Source organism: Lactuca saligna, chromosome 9, assembly GCF_052625555.1.
Source record: "Lactuca saligna cultivar CGN05327 chromosome 9, ASM5262555v1, whole genome shotgun sequence".
In the NCBI taxonomy this organism is placed as follows: Eukaryota; Viridiplantae; Streptophyta; class Magnoliopsida; order Asterales; family Asteraceae; genus Lactuca; species Lactuca saligna.
The window spans coordinates 127,344,884-127,362,632 of NC_136425.1; positions in this window are offsets into that span (position 1 = coordinate 127,344,884).

A 17,749-nucleotide genomic window follows, 5' to 3' on the forward strand; every position below is an offset into this window, starting at 1 on the left:
ACGTTTTGGGTTCCTAATCATCACGATTTTCTCTCTCCTGAGAACGGTATAAATAAGACGTGATCGTGTTCTTTGGCAGTTACCTCTCAAAGCATTATCTCTCTGATAAAGTTGCACTGTTCATCTTCTTCCAAAAACTCAACAATGGCGACTTCTTCTTCTGCTCACGATCAATCGGCTTCTTCTTCCTTTCTTGCAATCAAACCAAATCAGAACATGATCATAGAGTTGTCTCCATTTGTCTATGACTCATATATGCTCTACGTGGTGGAATGCCTCAAATATTCCCCATTGGTATTGGCATTAACGCAGGTGGAGGCAGTTCCTATGACCCTGCTATCTCAAGTCTACTCCACAGCAAGCTATGACAAACACAAAGACCGTATCTACTTCTCTATTCACGACAAGAAGACTTCCGTTTCCAAAACACGGTTTTGCTCTCTTCTAGGGCTTGCCGTGGATGCTTCTGTCATCTCTCCAGACTTCATCTCAACCGCCCAAATCTTTAAGATGATGTACGAGATGGGGTATACAGATGTTCTAACATCTGTTGGCAAAGTCAAGAAATCATGTCTTCCATCTCAGTGGAATGGATTGCTTACCCTTTTAATTAAGGGTTTAGCGGAGCGATGTGGTGGTTCCGACACCACTAGCAAAGGATTTCTCACAATGCTGTACGGCCTTTACAACGGCATCAATCTTGACTATGGGTCAATTCTCTGGTCTCAAGTGGTTCAGAGTCTTAACTCTACCGCAAGGCACTCAGAAATTTCATGCGCCAGGTTTTGGACCCTCATCACCAGGAGAGCCATTGATTCTCTTGACATCCCTGTCATGAAGGATGTTCTTATGGCTTCAATTGCCACATACCACACCAAGAAAATCATTCTCTCAGATCCAAGTAAGTTCCTCCACTATGGACTAATCCCTGAGTCCATGTATAGATGTGTCACGCCCCACAGCAAGCTTATGGCGGACTACAGCTCCAGAACCCCCCTGCCTCCTAGGGTTCTTTCCGAGGAACAACGTGCAGCTCTTGAGGCTCTGGATCAGCCTGCTAACCGAGGAAAAAGAGCGAACAAAAAGGAGAAGGCTGAGATGAAGGAACCCGCTCCCCAAAAGGAGAAAAAGAGAAGGTCCTCCAAACGCAAATCCGAGGCAGAGGCACCTTCTCAGCCGAGATCGAAAAAGGTCAAGAAGATGGCTAAAAGAGCCAAAGGATCTCCTTCTGAATCAAAACAGAATGCACCATCCGAAACAGAAGATGTTGATCCTCAACCCGAAACTGCACCCGTTTCGTCTCCACAAAACTTTCCTACCCCACCAGACGTTAATCCTCAAACCGAAACTACACCCGTTTCGTCTCCACAAAACTCTCCTACCCCACCAGACGTTAATCCTCAAACCGAAACTACACCCGTTTCGTCTCCACAAAACTCGCCTACCCCACCTAAATCTCCCCAAATTACCAAATCTCCTTCTCCTCCTACTTCCCCAAAATTTCCAACTCCAATCCAATCACCCAAACAGAACATCTCAAGTTCTGTTCCAACATCAATTCCCCAAACCACAACCGAAACCACTATTCCCTTCACCATTTCTCAACCTTCATCTTCTATCTCCCAACCTATTATCACAGAATCTATCACCATAACCTCAACCCAACCACCAGTAACGGTCAACGTATCTGATACGGGGGCTGCTTCTGTGGTTGAAACCCCGGTTATCAACCCTCAATCCTCCCCTTCTCCATCTTCCAACTCCGGTGCTACCCTAGGGGGTGATGATGATGAATTTGATTCCATCTATTACAGCCCTTACCGGATCCCTACCGACACCGATACAGATACCCCTGTGTCAAGTCAGCAACTTCAAGAGATTCACGCAAAACTCGACAGTCTGCTGGCTGACAGTAAAGCATATGGGGGTGCTGTGCTTAAGGCTTTCATCGAGTCCGCAATCCAGACTTACACCGAAGCCTTGGATCGCTCCACTGACGCTGTAGACAATTCAGCAGCCTCATGCTCCAAAGCTACTAAGGAAGTTTCTGAGGTTGTTCATACAACTCAGATCTTTCTTGATTCTCTCAAGGCTCATGCTGATTCAAATGCTTCCAAATTTCAAGCGTCAGTAGACTCGTTCGCAGCCACCCTTCAGGGAGAAACCAAGAAATTTGAGGCTCTGCGTGCTGACCTCAAAACTGAATCCACTTCAATTCTCAAATCTTTGGATTCACGTTTTGCCTCTTTAGCAGCCGAGAGCACCCTGAAGGAAGAAGTTATCAAGCACCAGGCAACTATTGACTTACAGAAAGTTCAACTGGCCTAGGCACAACAAGAAATCAATTTACTTCAAACTCAACGGGCAGTTCTTCAGAGTTGCGCTGGTGACGTTAAAAATATGTTAACCGGTGTTCTTGACTCCCATGATCCCTTCCTCACCCTCACTATTCGTCAGCATCTCCAGGCGAAACTCCTTCCGGCGATCACTATCCTAAGTGAAATGAAGGGTGTCTCGGAGAAGCATGTTCTTCCGAGACAAGGGGGAGAGGAAGGTATGTCCAAACAAGAACCGAAGGGTAATGTAGCTTCGGGTTCTGGTAAACATGTCCTAGTTGAGAGCGAATCAGAATCAGATGAAACCATTACTGAAGCTCTTCAACGCAAGAAACGGGACAGAGAGCTTGATGAAACATTGAAGATAGCTCGTGAGGCAGAAGCCAGAGAAAGGAAAATCCGGGAGGATGAGGAGGCAATTCAAGCTAAAAAGACTCTGTTCCCAGATTGGGACAAAGACACACTCATCACTCAAACAATTGAGTTTCCTTCTATTTATTGGTTGGAACCGATTGCATCTTTTGAGTGTGAAAACTCCAAAGACTCGCAGTTCGACATGCCCATTACGCGTAAAGCCTTCACTTTTCACTGCTTTGATGTCACTGCAAACGTCCCTCATCCGAACCCGAAGGTTGACAGGGAGCTTATCGATTTCTATCTGAAATTCGGTCAACCTCAGTACTTGACTTGGAGTGCCCAGAAAATTATAAGAGTCAAGGTACTGAAACCAACCCAGGCTGGGAAATTTGTAAACGTCAATTTCAAAATCAACAGAGGAACTGCCAACACCGAACATCTTATTTCTCTGGCAGATCTTCCCAGTCTGAACCCCCACGATTGGATCTTGCTATACAACATTCTTCTCTCCAACCAGAGAGAATATGAACCAATTCTTTCTCATCTTAAAAGAATGTTGGCTTCCTATGTCCATGAGCTGGCCACTATGGATCAGGAAATAGCAAAGGTGATGAATAAGAAACCGACTGTCAAGCCCACTTCCAAAACCGGAGATGTCCATAAAATGAAGTTGGGGCAGATTGATTCTTCCAATCTGACAGTTATGTTCACAAGGGGGGATAAGCACAAGTTTCTGTTTGCGTTGGTAGACAAGCATCTGTTCTCTATAGAGTGTCTGGAGCACATCATCAATATCATTCACCGATGCAAACAGAATACAACAGCAGATAAGAAGAACTTTACAGATATGCTTCGTTGGTATATTACCTTCAGGCATCATATTCTAGCTTTGATACCGAAAATTTTTCAAACGGTAAAGAAGCCATCTGCTTTGAAGACAGAGTGAAGATCTCGCCCCAAATTGACGCAAAGGGGGAGATTGTTGGGCTTAGAAGATTGCGTCTTTTGGGCTCGTTTGTTTATAATTCTTTGTATTACGGTTTGGGCTTGTCCAACCGTGTGTCTTTTATGCTTTGTATATAAGCTTATGCTTGCATGCATATTAGGTCAAGGGTTTTGAGAGATCTGAGAATACGATATTTTCCAGACGACTAAAGGTTTATTTGATAACACTTGTAACCTTCCAATCCTCTACAGTTGATGTTCTTAATCGAGCTCTTCTGAGGATTTTGTTTTAATCATTCAACACGTTTGATTCATTCTTATTCCATAATTTTACTGTGTTTATATCGTCATTGTTTTCATAACCTGTTCAAGATCTTATCGATCTTCAAAGATTAAAAGGTTTATTAATCTTATCAATAACACTTTGAAATGTTTGAAAGAGTATCAGAACAAAGTAGGGAATCAATTGGGCAAGGAGATAAAGGTTGTTAAGTATGAAAGGAAAGGAGAATGCCTTTGTATCGGGTTCTACGGTTATCATAGAGATTGTGGAACAGTTTCCATAATTGGCTTCTCTAAGGACATCATTGTTGGATCAGATGTCTAAGCCCATAACTATTATTGGTATGTACTTAACCCGAGAGTATCATGGTCGATTTATGTTGCATATCATCAGGACAATTTGTTAAGATGGAGTCTTGACAGAAGGTTATATATATATATATGATTTATTAATATATTATAAGTTATAATATATTAATATGAAATCATATGTTTTAATTAGTATTGATCAACAATTAATTTGGAATTAATTTTGTGATCAAAAGAGACTAATTAAATCTTTGGGGACTAATTATGGTAATTAGTTATATTTATATGTGTTGGGCTTATGATTCATGTTGGACCAAGTTTATATATGGACACATAAAGAGTTGGGCCACATGAACCATGGATCATAAACCCATGGGTATGGGTTTGGGTTAACCCATGACCTATGGAATTCCAAACATAAATATGTTACTTCATAGCCAAAATTACAAAAAAAAAGGTATTCTTGGAGGATATGGATGGTTTTGGTGTGTATGAATTCTATCTCAAATTTCATCATTTGTCCATGATGTGTTGTGACTTCATTTGAGGCTTCCACACTATTGGTGCTAAGCTCTTAAGGCCAAATACATCAAGGCTTCCAGCTGCATAAAAGGTATGTACCCTAACTAGTATCTTATATGGTCTATGTTAAATGCATGCTAGTTATAGGTTTAATGCCTTGGAAACCATTTGCGTGTATAATTTGTGAAAACATAGATCCAAGGTATTTAGGGTTGTATGTGCACTATTGGTGCTAAGCTCTTAAGGCCAAATACATCAAGGCTTCCAGCTACATAAAAGGTATGTTACCCTAACTAGTATCTTATATTGTTTATGTTAAATGCATGCTAGTTATAGGTTTAATGCCTTGGAATTGCCGAGTCCACTGGGGGACTAACTGAGTCCAAGAGGAAAATCATCCTACTCATCGAGTAGGTTCATAGACTCAGCGAGTGGGAGGCCCTAAGTGCAAATTTTTGACTTTTAAGGCCGGAATTAGACTAGAATCATTACCCTAAGCTATTTTTGAACCTATAAACCTATTTTTGATGTGGTAATGATCATTCTAATCCAATTCAAAAGATAATTGTCAATAGATTCATGTTTTGTATTAGTTTAGTGGTTAGGCTAATTACATGAAAATTGTTTGATTTGAATTGTCTTGTTCATATGAGTTTATGATGGGTTTGAACCATAAGAACTTTCCTATGTGCACATGCAAACCCTAATGCTTGGATCTAGGTTTCTCTAATTAATCATGCAATATATCCAAGACTTTAGATCTAATATAATAACAAAAAAATCAGATCTAAAGGAATACCTTGAGTTGCTTGCTTGAATCTTCTTGTCCTTGGAGCTTAGAGTCACAAATGTCACTCCTCTAATGGCTTACAAACACCAACTTAGCAAGAGGATGATTAGAGAGAGAGAGGAGGGTGATAAAACGGCCAGGGTTTCTTCAAATGCAAGAGTGTGGATTTCCTCAACCCTATGGGTGTATTTATACTAGTGAGCCTCCTAGGGTTTCACCCTTAAAACCCTAATTGGATAACTTAGGCCCTAAGCAATCCAATATCCTTAATGATAAGCCTTGGATGAATTCTAGGCTCTTCTAAACCCTAAAATCGTCCACCCCTTATCCTTAAGGAATCAATGCTCAAAATACAACTATCATACAATTGACAGTTTATCCCATTTTATTCAATTAATCTCTTTAAGTCACCAAATTAATTCATAATTAATTTATGACTTATATTAATCAAATAACAATGTTATTAGTCCTTATATTATACTCATAATATATAAATAATATTTCTTCTCTCATTATAAATCATCCTGTCAAGTTGTTATGGTGAAGGCAACCCAAAAAGGACCATGCTCAATCGGGTCAAGTACTTACCAAATATAGTTGCAGCCTTACACACTATTCCAACAGTCTCCCACTTGGATAAGTCTAGTAACTATATATACAAATACAAACCGATTAGCAATCATAGCTCTCAAAGACGCTGTCAAACTCTGATCTTATTAGTCCTGTCCTTTAGATAAGGGATCATACAGTCCTCTGTTTAGATATCATGCAAACAATTCTATGGAACCAATTATCTAGCAGTTGGTTTCTCGATCTCAGATTTATTCGACATAGAACTTAATCGAACACATCAATTTAGTTCTGACTGGGACCGACACATAAGTCAAATCAAATCATCGAGCGGCCGAGATATCGCTTTTACCCTCTTATGATAAAAGTAACAGTTAATCTTCGACTTATATGCATTTACTTATTCATTAATCAATTATACAAAACAATGCGTTTTATAACATCAATTTACTGATGCGGTTTCACATTATCAACGTACAACCAATTAACAAATAAAAAACCATATATCTAGGTTTTAAGACCATATGATATTATCGTCTTGCAATCAACCTTTTCGTCAAATTCCATAAGGTGATTCCAGCAAGCGCGGGTTTGTTACAATGCTCAAAACTAGTTCATAAGCACTCATGAACGTTGCAGCAAACTTTTTCTATGTCTAATACCATTTAGACAATCTACATACCAATTCATGACAATCTTCATTCATACCTACTTCCAACATATGAACGATTGTGGATTGTTTGAATAATTCGATTATTCTAAATAACCTCAATTATTCTGGAAGTCAAAACATGCAAAATGAAACAATAGTTAAACATTTAACATAAGACAGTAACTTTACTTATAAATAATACTCCTTTATTTATTCATCAAATGTTAAATTACATTTATCTATTACAAGTTTCTAAAATTATCTAATCTAATCTAATATCATCTCTTAGTCCGATACTCCTAGCATGATGCAAATGCCTAACCCTACTCAGTCCCTTCGTAAGCGGATCTGTTGGGTTATCTTCAGATGATATCCTCTTAACCACGAGGTGTCCTCCTTCTACTCGATGTCTAATGAAATGATATTTCCTGTCGATATGACGAGATCTGCCATGATCCCTTGGTTCCTTGGTCAAGGCAAGCGCTCCTTCATTATCACAAAAAAATTCTGTAGTCTCCTTTACGGAAGGCACAACTCCAAGATCACCAATGAAGTTCTTCAACCATATTGCCTCCTTCGACGCTTCGCTTGATGCAATGTACTCTGATTCGCACGTTGAATCAGCTATGGTTTCTTGCTTGGAACTTTTCCAAGTTACTGCTCCTCCATTAAGGGTAAAGACCCAGCCCGACTACGAACGGTAGTTGTCCCTATCGGTCTGGAAACTGGCGTCACTATACCCTCGCACCTTTAAGTCATCACTCCCCTAGAGGAGTAAAAAACCATTCCTTGGTACTCCAAAGGTACTTAAGGATATTCTTGACCGCAATCCAATGGGCTCTGCCAGGGTCCCCTTGATATCTACTGACCATGATCAAAGCAAAGGCTACATCAGGGCGAGTACATGTGATAGCATACATGATTGAGCCAACTGCGGAAGCGTAAGGTACTCGGATCATCTCTGCTATCTCGGCTTCGGTACTCGGACTTTGAGTCTTACTCAACTTGGCATTACTTTGTATCGGTAATTCTCCTTTCTTCGAATTTTCCATACTAAAACGTTTTAGTACTTTATCTAAGTAAATGTTCTGACTAAGTCCTATTAGTCTCTTACTTCTTTCTCTCACTATCCTTATTCCGAAAATATAGGAAGCCTCTCCGAGGTCCTTCATAGCAAATCACTTCCCGAGCCAGGACTTAACCTCTTGCAGTGTCGGGACATCATTTCCTATGAGAAGTATGTCATCGACATACAGAACGAGGAAGCTGACTATACTCGCATTGGCTTTGACATATACACATGATTCATCTTTGCTTTGTAAAAATCCAAACTCTTTGACTTTCTCATCAAAGCAAAGATTCCATCTGCGAGATGCTTGCTTAAGTCCATAAATGGACTTCTCAAGCTTACACACTCTATTGGGATGCTTCGGATCAACAAAACCCTCTGGCTGAGCCATGTAAACATCCTCAACCAACTTCCCGTTAAGGAAATCGGTCTAGACATCCATTTGCCAAATCTCATAATCATGAAATGCAGTAATAGCTAACATCACTCTAATAGACTTTATCTTCGCAACTAGTGAGAAGGTCTCATCATAGTCAACTCTGGGAGTTTGAGTAAATCCCTTCGCAACAAATCGCGCCTTATATGTGTGTACATTCTCATCCATGTCAGGCTTCTTCTTGAAGATCCATTTGCACCCAACGGTCTTACGTCCAGGCACATTATCAACCAAATTCCAAACTCGGTTGTCATACATGGATTGGATCTCGCTGTCCATTTCCTCTTTCCATTTTACAGATTCCAGGCCTGCCATGGCTTCCTTATAGCTATTATGTTCATCTAGATTTATTAGTGTACCACCACTAATATACGTGTCCCCTTCGGTAGTAATATGAAAACCATAAAACTGGGGTTGAACTCTAACTCTTTCGGAACATCTAAGAGGTAAGGACTGGTCAATAGTTTCAACTGGAGTTTCCTCCTCGGGTTGAGCGCTAGTGGTAGAGGTTCCTTCATCAATCGATTCTTGAATCTCTTCAAGTTCGATTTGCCTCCCATTGTCTCCTTGGCTTATGAGTTATCAATCTCGGAAAACCCCCCTCCTCGCAACGAAGACAACATTGTCACTCGGTCTATAGAATAGATATCCAAAGGATTTCTACGGGTAGCCGATGAAAATACATCGCTCACTACGAGGTTCGAGCTTGTCATGAGTATCTCATCTTAAAAAAGCCTCACAACCCCAAACCTTGATATGTGCTAACGAGGGAGCTTTCCATGTCCACATCTCGTGAGGTGATTTGGCAACCTTCTTCGTAGGGACTCGGTTAAGGATATGGGCGGCAGTCTCTAAAGCATACCCCCAGAATGAGAAAGATAGTGAAGCACGACTCATCATAGAACAAACCATGTCTAACAAGGTTCGATTACGCCTTTCTGCCACACCATTCAACTGTGGTGTCCTAGGTGGCATCAATTGCGAAACTATTCCACATTTTTTGAGATAGTCGTGGAATTCAAGACTTAGGTACTCTCCTCCTCGATCGGATCGAAGCATCTTGATTTTCCAGCCCAACTGATTCTCCACTTCATTTTTGAATTATTTGAACTTTTCAAACATTTCTGACTTGTTCTTGATTAAGTAAATATATCCATATCTACTATAATCATCGGTGAAAGTCACATAAAAGCGTTTTGCATCCTTTGTGGTGGATCTGAAGGGTCCACATACATTGGTATGTATGAGATCCAACAAACCCTCACCCCTCTCACAAGTACCAGTGAAAGGGTGATTTGGTCATCTTTCCAAGCAAACAAGATTCGCATGTGTCATCTTCCCTAAGGTCGAATGAGTCCAACACTCCATCCTTTTGGAGTTGGGCTATGCGCTTCTTGTTGACATGTCCAAGATGACAATGCCACAAGGATGCTCAATCCATACTATTGGAAGAATCCATGCATAAAACATCATTTCCTAGGTTATCGACAATCATAACAGTTTCATAAATTCCATTACATGGCATTGCTTCAAAATATAAAACACCATTTAGATTAGCATAAATTGAACCATTCTCATTATTAAAAGAAAATCTAAATCCTTGTCTAAACAAACCATGAAATGAAATGATGTTTCTTGCCATATCTGGCGAGTAGCAACAATTAGTTAAATCCAAACTTAATCCATTAATAAGCACTAAAGAATACACTCCAATCTTGGTCACAAGTGACGATCTTCTATTCCCCATGATTAAATTTATTCTTCCACGCTCCACATCCCTATTTCTTCTTAGTCGCTGCAATTAAGAACAAATGTGGTAACCACACCCGGTATCAAGAACCCAAGAAATAGCATGAGATGAATCTTTAGATTTAATTGTGTAAATACCTATGAAAGACGGCTTGATCTTTCCATCTTTTATGGCTTGCTGATATTCCGGGCAGCTTCTCTTCCAATGCCCTATTTTGTGGCAATGGTGGCACTCTGCTTCCTTCTGGTTGGGGTTGGGTTTAGCAGGATCAACCTTGGTCCCACTAGAGGAGGAACCATCTCGGGACTTTCCCTTGCGGTGGCTCTTTGACGGAACCTTCCTCTTCTTACCCCTTCCTTGCCCTATAGCAAAAACAGGAGCAACAGGTGGATTGGGAGTTGGTGCAACAGACTTGTCCTTGAGGTTGCTCGCAGCAACCCTTAGGAGACCTTGGAGTTTGCTTAGGGTGACCTCTTCCTTGTTCATGTGGTAGGTCATCCTAAATTGGTTGTAACACGGAGGCAAGGAATGAAGTACCATGTCGATAGCCAAATCTTCCCCAAAGTCGACATTCAACTTGCGAAGACGATCGACATACCTTTGCATCTTTTGCAAGTGTACGATTAGAGATTCTCCATGTCCCATTTTAGTAGAGATCATGTTAGTGAAGATCTCGTAACGTTCCTACCTCGCGTTTTGATGGTATCTCTCCAATAAGTCTTGATGCATCTCGTACGGATACATGTCCTCATAGGACTTTTGGAATTCGGCGTTCATTGTGGCTATCATGATGCAATGAACCTTCGTTGCATCACACTCATGAGTCTCAAAAGCAGTCATTTCAGCTGGAGTATCGATTTCTGGATTGGTCTTTTCGAGCTTTTCGTCGAGGACATACTCCTTGTCCTCGTAGCGAGCAATCGTGCGAATGTATCTTATCCATTCGCTGAAGTTCGTTCCATCGAAAGTCACCTTTTGCCAAAGGCTCATCAATGTGAACGAGCTAGTAGCAGCGTTGTTTGCGTTTGACATCTACAAATAGAAAGGACAAAGATTGATTAGAATTTGAATCCCTAATTATCACCCAATATGAAAAATTATGGCTAGGATCCAACAACATTATTTACATATTAGAAAAGGGATGCCGTAATCCAACATGTAAACAATTTGAAGGTAAGTGAATGACGATTCACTAATTCTCCACCATGAAAACATTACCTTTAAGTTTTAAAAGTATTGAGAATTCCTAGGTTTCGATGAGATTCATTGAACTTTTCAATGGCATGTTTAAATCTCGATATGCCCCTCTTGTTTGTGACTGGGATGCCGAAGATCACAAAGTGGGTGTGAATAACCATGCAAATCTACACGGTGCCTTCATTGTAACAATCACCTATTCGATGTGCCAGTAAACCACACACACTCCTCCGAACAATGATAAACAATGAATCACCCTTTTCCACCTATGCTTAGAACCAATTAGTGTGCCGGTAAACCACACACTCTCCACTAACTTCTTAGCAAGGGCGCAAAGTGTGATTTCATGGAATTGCATTAATTCACTTTTCCTAAAGTAACTAGGATTGGGAATTTGAAAAACATGTAGTTACTTTGTATTTAATATTATACTTTTAACGAGGAGATAGAGTTGCCCTATCCTACCCGTTCGGCTAACGACCCTCCACCGATCAAGCAAGCCGTGGGTGTGAGTGTACACCTATTAAGCGCCATTTTATAGGCAGCAACCTTATACCCACCTTATAGACCGGCTTCGTGAATGAGGCCTACTAACGGTAAGACTAGCATTTTAATTATACATATATATATATATATATATATATATATATATATATATATATATATATATATATATATATATATTAAGCTTGTAATCATATAGAGTATAGGGTTGAATTTTAAACTTGTAAAATTCTAGGGTTTGAAATTTAAATTGTCTAAATTAAACTTTTAATCACAAAACTTAAATTTCAAAACTTGAGGACAAGTTTTAAACATTACAAAACATAAAGGATCAAATAACAAATAATTTAAATTAATCATTTAATCTCATAATTATCCATATTTGATTTATTTAAATGTTTCTTGCAAAACAATTTACCAATTTAATTAAAATAATTAATCAATTATAACATAAGGAAATTATTATTCAATTAATTGGCAATTATCTTGAATTAGGTCAAGGATATAGTCAAATATATGTTAAAATAGGATTTATATTGACCCTTTAAGATAAAGGCAAGTTTCCATAAGATAAACAGCAAGAAATCGCGAAACTAGATCCTTCTGACGCTCGAACTCGCCGAGTACCACAATGGACTCACCGAGTTGAGCCCTACTCATCGAGTCCACTATCGAACTCGCCGAGTTCATCAGGAAGATGGACAAGAATCGAATTTTGCAATCAACAATCAAGCAACCAACGCATCAATTCAATAGAAACCAATCAAGGCTCTGATACCACTAATGGGTTTGAACCATAAGGACTTTCCTATGTGCACATGCAAACCCTAATGCTTGGATCTAGGTTTCTCTAATTGAACATGCAATATATCCAAGACTTTGATTGATAGATCTAGTATAATAACATAAGAAATCATATCTAAAGGAATACCTTGAGTTGCTTGCTTGAATCTTCTTGTCCTTGAAGCTTAGAGTCACAAATGTCACTCCTCTAATGGCTTACAAACACCAACTTAGCAAGAGGATGATTAGAGAGAGAGGAGGGTGAGAAAATGGCCAGGGTTTCTTCAAATGCAAGAGTGCTGATTTCCTCAACCCTATGGGTGTATTTATACTAGTGAGCCTCCTAGGGTTTCACCCTTAAACCCTAATTGGATAACTTAGGCCCTAAGCAATCCAATATCCTTAATGATAATCCTTGGACGAATTCTAGGCTCGTCTAAACCCTAAAATCATGCACCCCTTACCCTAAGGAATCACTTCTCAAAATACAACTATCATACAATTGATAGTTTATGCCCCTTTAGTCAATTAATCTCTTTAAGTCACCAAATTAATTCATAATTAATTTATGACTTTTATTAATCAAATAAAAATATTATTATACCTTATATTATACTCATAATATATAAATAATATTTATTTTCTCATTATAAATCATCATGTCAAGTTGCTATGGTGAAGGCAACCCAAAAGGACCATGCTCAATCGGGTCAAGTACTTACCAAATATAGTTGCAGCCTTAGATACTATTCCAACAGTTTAATCTAGATCATAGTTTGACATGTTTGTTTGTTTATAAGATGATATAAATGGAATTTAGTGGATTCCATAACTTCTCCTCAAGTTATGGAAAATCAAAAGTCTTTCTTGTTAATAAGTTTTTAAATGTCATGAGTTATGTCTTTGAAGAGTTTTTCCCATAAATTCTTTTATGACATCCATAGCTTGTCCTCAAGTTATGGATTTCCAAGAGTCTTATCATTAAAATCCAAATTAAACTCATATGTTATGGATTCCAAATCTTTTTTGAATTGTTCAAAACTTACCCTCATGTTTTGGAATTTGTAAAGTTACCCTCCCCCATGTATACTTTAGTTCCAAACCCTAGAATTTTAAATATTTTAAAAGTCAACCCTTATACTATTATAATATTATAGGTTATATATATATATATATATATATATATATATATATATATATATATATATATATATATATATGAATAAGAGTAAGTCAGTGTTACCGTTAGTAGGCCTTATTCATGAAGCCGTTCTACAAGGGGGCGGGGGGGGGGGGGGGGGTATAAGGCTATTGCCTATAAAATGGCAGTTTAATAGGTGTCCACCGCTTCCTTGAATGGTGTATGGTTGTTAGCCGAACGGGTAGGATAAGATTCAATTATCCTTTCATTAAAAGTATAATTATAAATATAAAGTAACTAAACCTTTTATAAATTCTCAATCTTTGTTACTTTAGGAAAATGTGAATTTGTTGCTAACCCATGAAATTACACTTTGTACGTTACCAAGTCGTTGGTGGAGCATGTGTGGGTAACCGACACGCTAACATGGGCTAGTAAGAGTGGCAAAGGGTGACTTAATTTTTATCATAGATCGTTGGAGTGCATGTGGGTAACCGACACATTGATTAGGTGATAAAGATTAAGGGTACATAGTTAATTTGCATGGTTATTCACACCATGTTTGTAATCCTCAGCATCCCAATCACAAACTTGAGAGGGATCAATCGAGATTTAAACATGCCATTGAAAAGTTCAATGAATCTCAAAAGATCTAGGAGTTTCAAACCAATTAAAACCTAATACCTATTTCGTTTTTCATGGTGGAAATTAGTGAATCATCATCCGCCTACCTTTAAATATTTTAGAGCTTGGATTATGGCATCCCTCTTCCAAGTTATAAGATATTGTGTTGGGTCCTAGCGTTAATATCTCATATTGGGTGTTATATTAAGGATTTAAATCAACTAACTTGAATTTCTCCCATTGTAGATGTCTGGTTCAGACAACTATGATCTTCCCAAATCTCTTGGAACAAGCTTTCCTAATGAAGATGATGTCCCACGATAGGATCATGGAAATCATACTTCTCTTCCTCCACCTCCTCCAAATATTCTCCCTAACCCACAAGTTCTTGAAGAGTTCAAGACCACTCGATCCCTATTGGAAAGCAAAGTCTATTTGTGGTTACATCTTGGAGATAAAGTTACATATTGACAAGCTGGGAGAGTTGGGTGTCGAAGTCCGGAGAAAGTTGGCTGTTGGCTGGGTTCTTTAGTCACTCCTTGATGATAGATCATGACATAACCCTTTTTGATCTTACATATTTGCTTGCTGTTGCTGAATCACCAATGATTTGGAGTATTGGAAAAGAAAATTTGATTGGAAGATCTACTTCCCAAACTTTCATGGACATTGACAATGGAAACATTGGGAGTCTAGAAAAGTCTTCTCTTCCTAATGGAAAGGGATCGGCCATAGTCAACCTAGTTGACCAAATGTTAAAGAGAAAGTCTTAAGTCTAAAATACTTCCATGTACAATTTGCTAAAGAGTCCATTGCCAAAGGAAGGGGCATTGGTTGCGAAGCTGTCCAAGTTACCTAAAAGTCCATAAGGATGGTAAAAGTTAACAAATTTGACTATGCTTCAGGTAAAGTCCATTATCTGACTCTATTAAGTTCCTATTTGGAGATTCTTATTACATGATGTGACTAGGTCACACTTTGATGTTTTGTAGAATCAAAGAAAGGAAGCTTAAAAGAAGAGTAAGCTGATTCTGATCAGTAAAAGATGGATTTCGATCACATGATTCGAAGATCAGAATTTTGAGCTGCTGCTTAAGAGTTATGATAGATTGCTCAGGAATATATAACAACATAGTATTCATATGAATTTGCATTGTAAGGATAAGTTTTTCCGCAAGTTTTATATAAAAGAAATCTTTTGATTTTATTTATTTTAAATTTACTTACAATGGCATTTGTGAAAATTGTTGTTTATATGATTCCATTGATAGTAATATTGGAAAATAGATTCGATTATTTCGTTTGTGGTAGTGTCATATTTTACCAAATAAGGAAAGTTTCAGTTGGATAGAAACCTGGAATCATGCAATTTGTATTGTATGTTGAATGAGAATTTTCATCTTTTGGAAATTAAGACTAATTCCTTGTTCACATATATATGTGTCAAGTGAAGGATTAGAAGATCGGGTACACTTGGTTGTTCGCTGATCAGGTCCACCACAAAGATAGATAAAACTATTTGTCATGATTTACTAAAGTTTAGTAAATATGGTTATACTTACAAGTTTAAGTATAATTCTGAAATATTTAAAAAGTTTCAATGTATGGCAGAACGAATGTGATGAAGCAAATTAGGCAGAAAGATAAAAGTTTCTCCAATCTGAAAAGATGGGAGAGTACATTAGTATCTTGTTTTATGATTATCTTAGTGACTATGAAACCATATCACAATTGATCCTATAAGGACATCTTAGTGCATTCGTATGACTAAGAATAGGAATCGCGAATTGTCGAAATTGTTAAATCAAACGATGAATCATACTTCGTTCCAAAATTGTGTCTTAGAGTAATACTTCAAGATTGTAACTTAAGTGACATAATCTTAAAAAGGTTTATAACACTTGTTAAATGTAGAGTAAAATGTTTTCTTACTCTTGTTCATTTGATATTGGTAAGTTGTGATGTTTTGGATAAAAAAAAATCAACTAAGATGAATTGTGTGAAGTGTTTATCTTGATAAGAATCTGCTCTAATTCTTAAATATTTTCTTTGTCAAGGAATGAATCTTGACAGGAGAATATTATATGTCAAGGGGTCAGTGGGAGTCTTAAAGATCTTGAAAAGTTTCAAGAACTAATCAAGTACAAAACATGTTGTTTATCACTACCACACAACTTGAGGTTTGTAACCTATCATGTTGACATATTCTTCTTTCTGTGCCCATTTCAATTGAGTTGACTATGCATATGAGTTCTATGAGTTCTTCGTTGTTTGCATAGCTACTTGGAGCGATGGTAGGCCCTTGTGCTGCCAGGTGGCAAGAAGTTAAGATTGAACAAGTTCAGTCCATATGAGTTTGGATTTGTCACTAACCTCCTCCTATGGTTATGACAAATTCACATGGATTGGAACACATACACCATAAAATCTAAGTATAATAAGGTTTCTCTCTGATTCATGAAAATGATGGTGAGGAAATGCTTTTGCTAATAGATTTTAAGTAGATAGCAATTGTGATATTTGCATTCTCAAAGTCATTAGTGGAGCGTGTGTGGTTAACCGACACACTAACATGGACCTGTGAGAAATGAAAAATGTCTAAACAACTGAGATTATGATTACGACATCCCTTTTCATAGTTCTAAACATTGTTTAGACACACATGTGAGCTATCTAAGGAAAGGTGTATGATTTTGATAAAGTTATATTAAAGCATCTCGTATCACAAATTTGAACTTTGTAAAGAAAGTCAATAAAGTATTGATTTCTAGAAGTCCAGTTGATTTTTGGATACATGTCAAAGCTAGTGGGAGCATAAGTGTAACAACCCGAAATTCAGGTAAGCCTTATGACCCCTCTACTTTGAGATACGACAAGATGAGTCCCTTAAAGTTTTATGTGGATTTGGGTGTACGCTGGGCGTAAAGAAGCGTACGCCGCGCGTACTCACACGCTTATTTTGGACGCGGACTCGCCCAGGTACGATGGGTGTACCCAGGGTTAAGTTGGGCATAATGTGTCCAGATGCAAACCCTAAATTCTGGCTTGTGCACTATAAAAGGAACGTTTAGTCCCTTGCCCCAGCCACCATACCCCCTTGAGTGATCCCTTAGAGTGCATAAATTCGTGTATAAGCTTGTGTGTGTGTGTGTGTTCTTGAGCTTGAAGGTAGCATTTTGAGGTGAAGAAGGAGAAGAGGAAGCCATTATTGGAGCTAGAGGTGGAAAAGCAAGAATAGATTCGAGTTCTACAGTGGTTTGAGAACCCTTTTGAGGTAAAAAGCTTCAAGCTTTGCGTCTTTTCTGTTCATGCTTTGTAGAGAGAAGTTTTAGGGGTTTTGGTCCCCAAGTTCATAGCTTTTGAGTGGTTGAGCTCTTAGAAGCCGAGATCAGTCCCATACTAGCTCATTTAGTGTTGTTATGTGATAAAAATCCAATCTTGGTTGTTACAAGTTGTTCATCCATATGATAGGCACCTTTCAA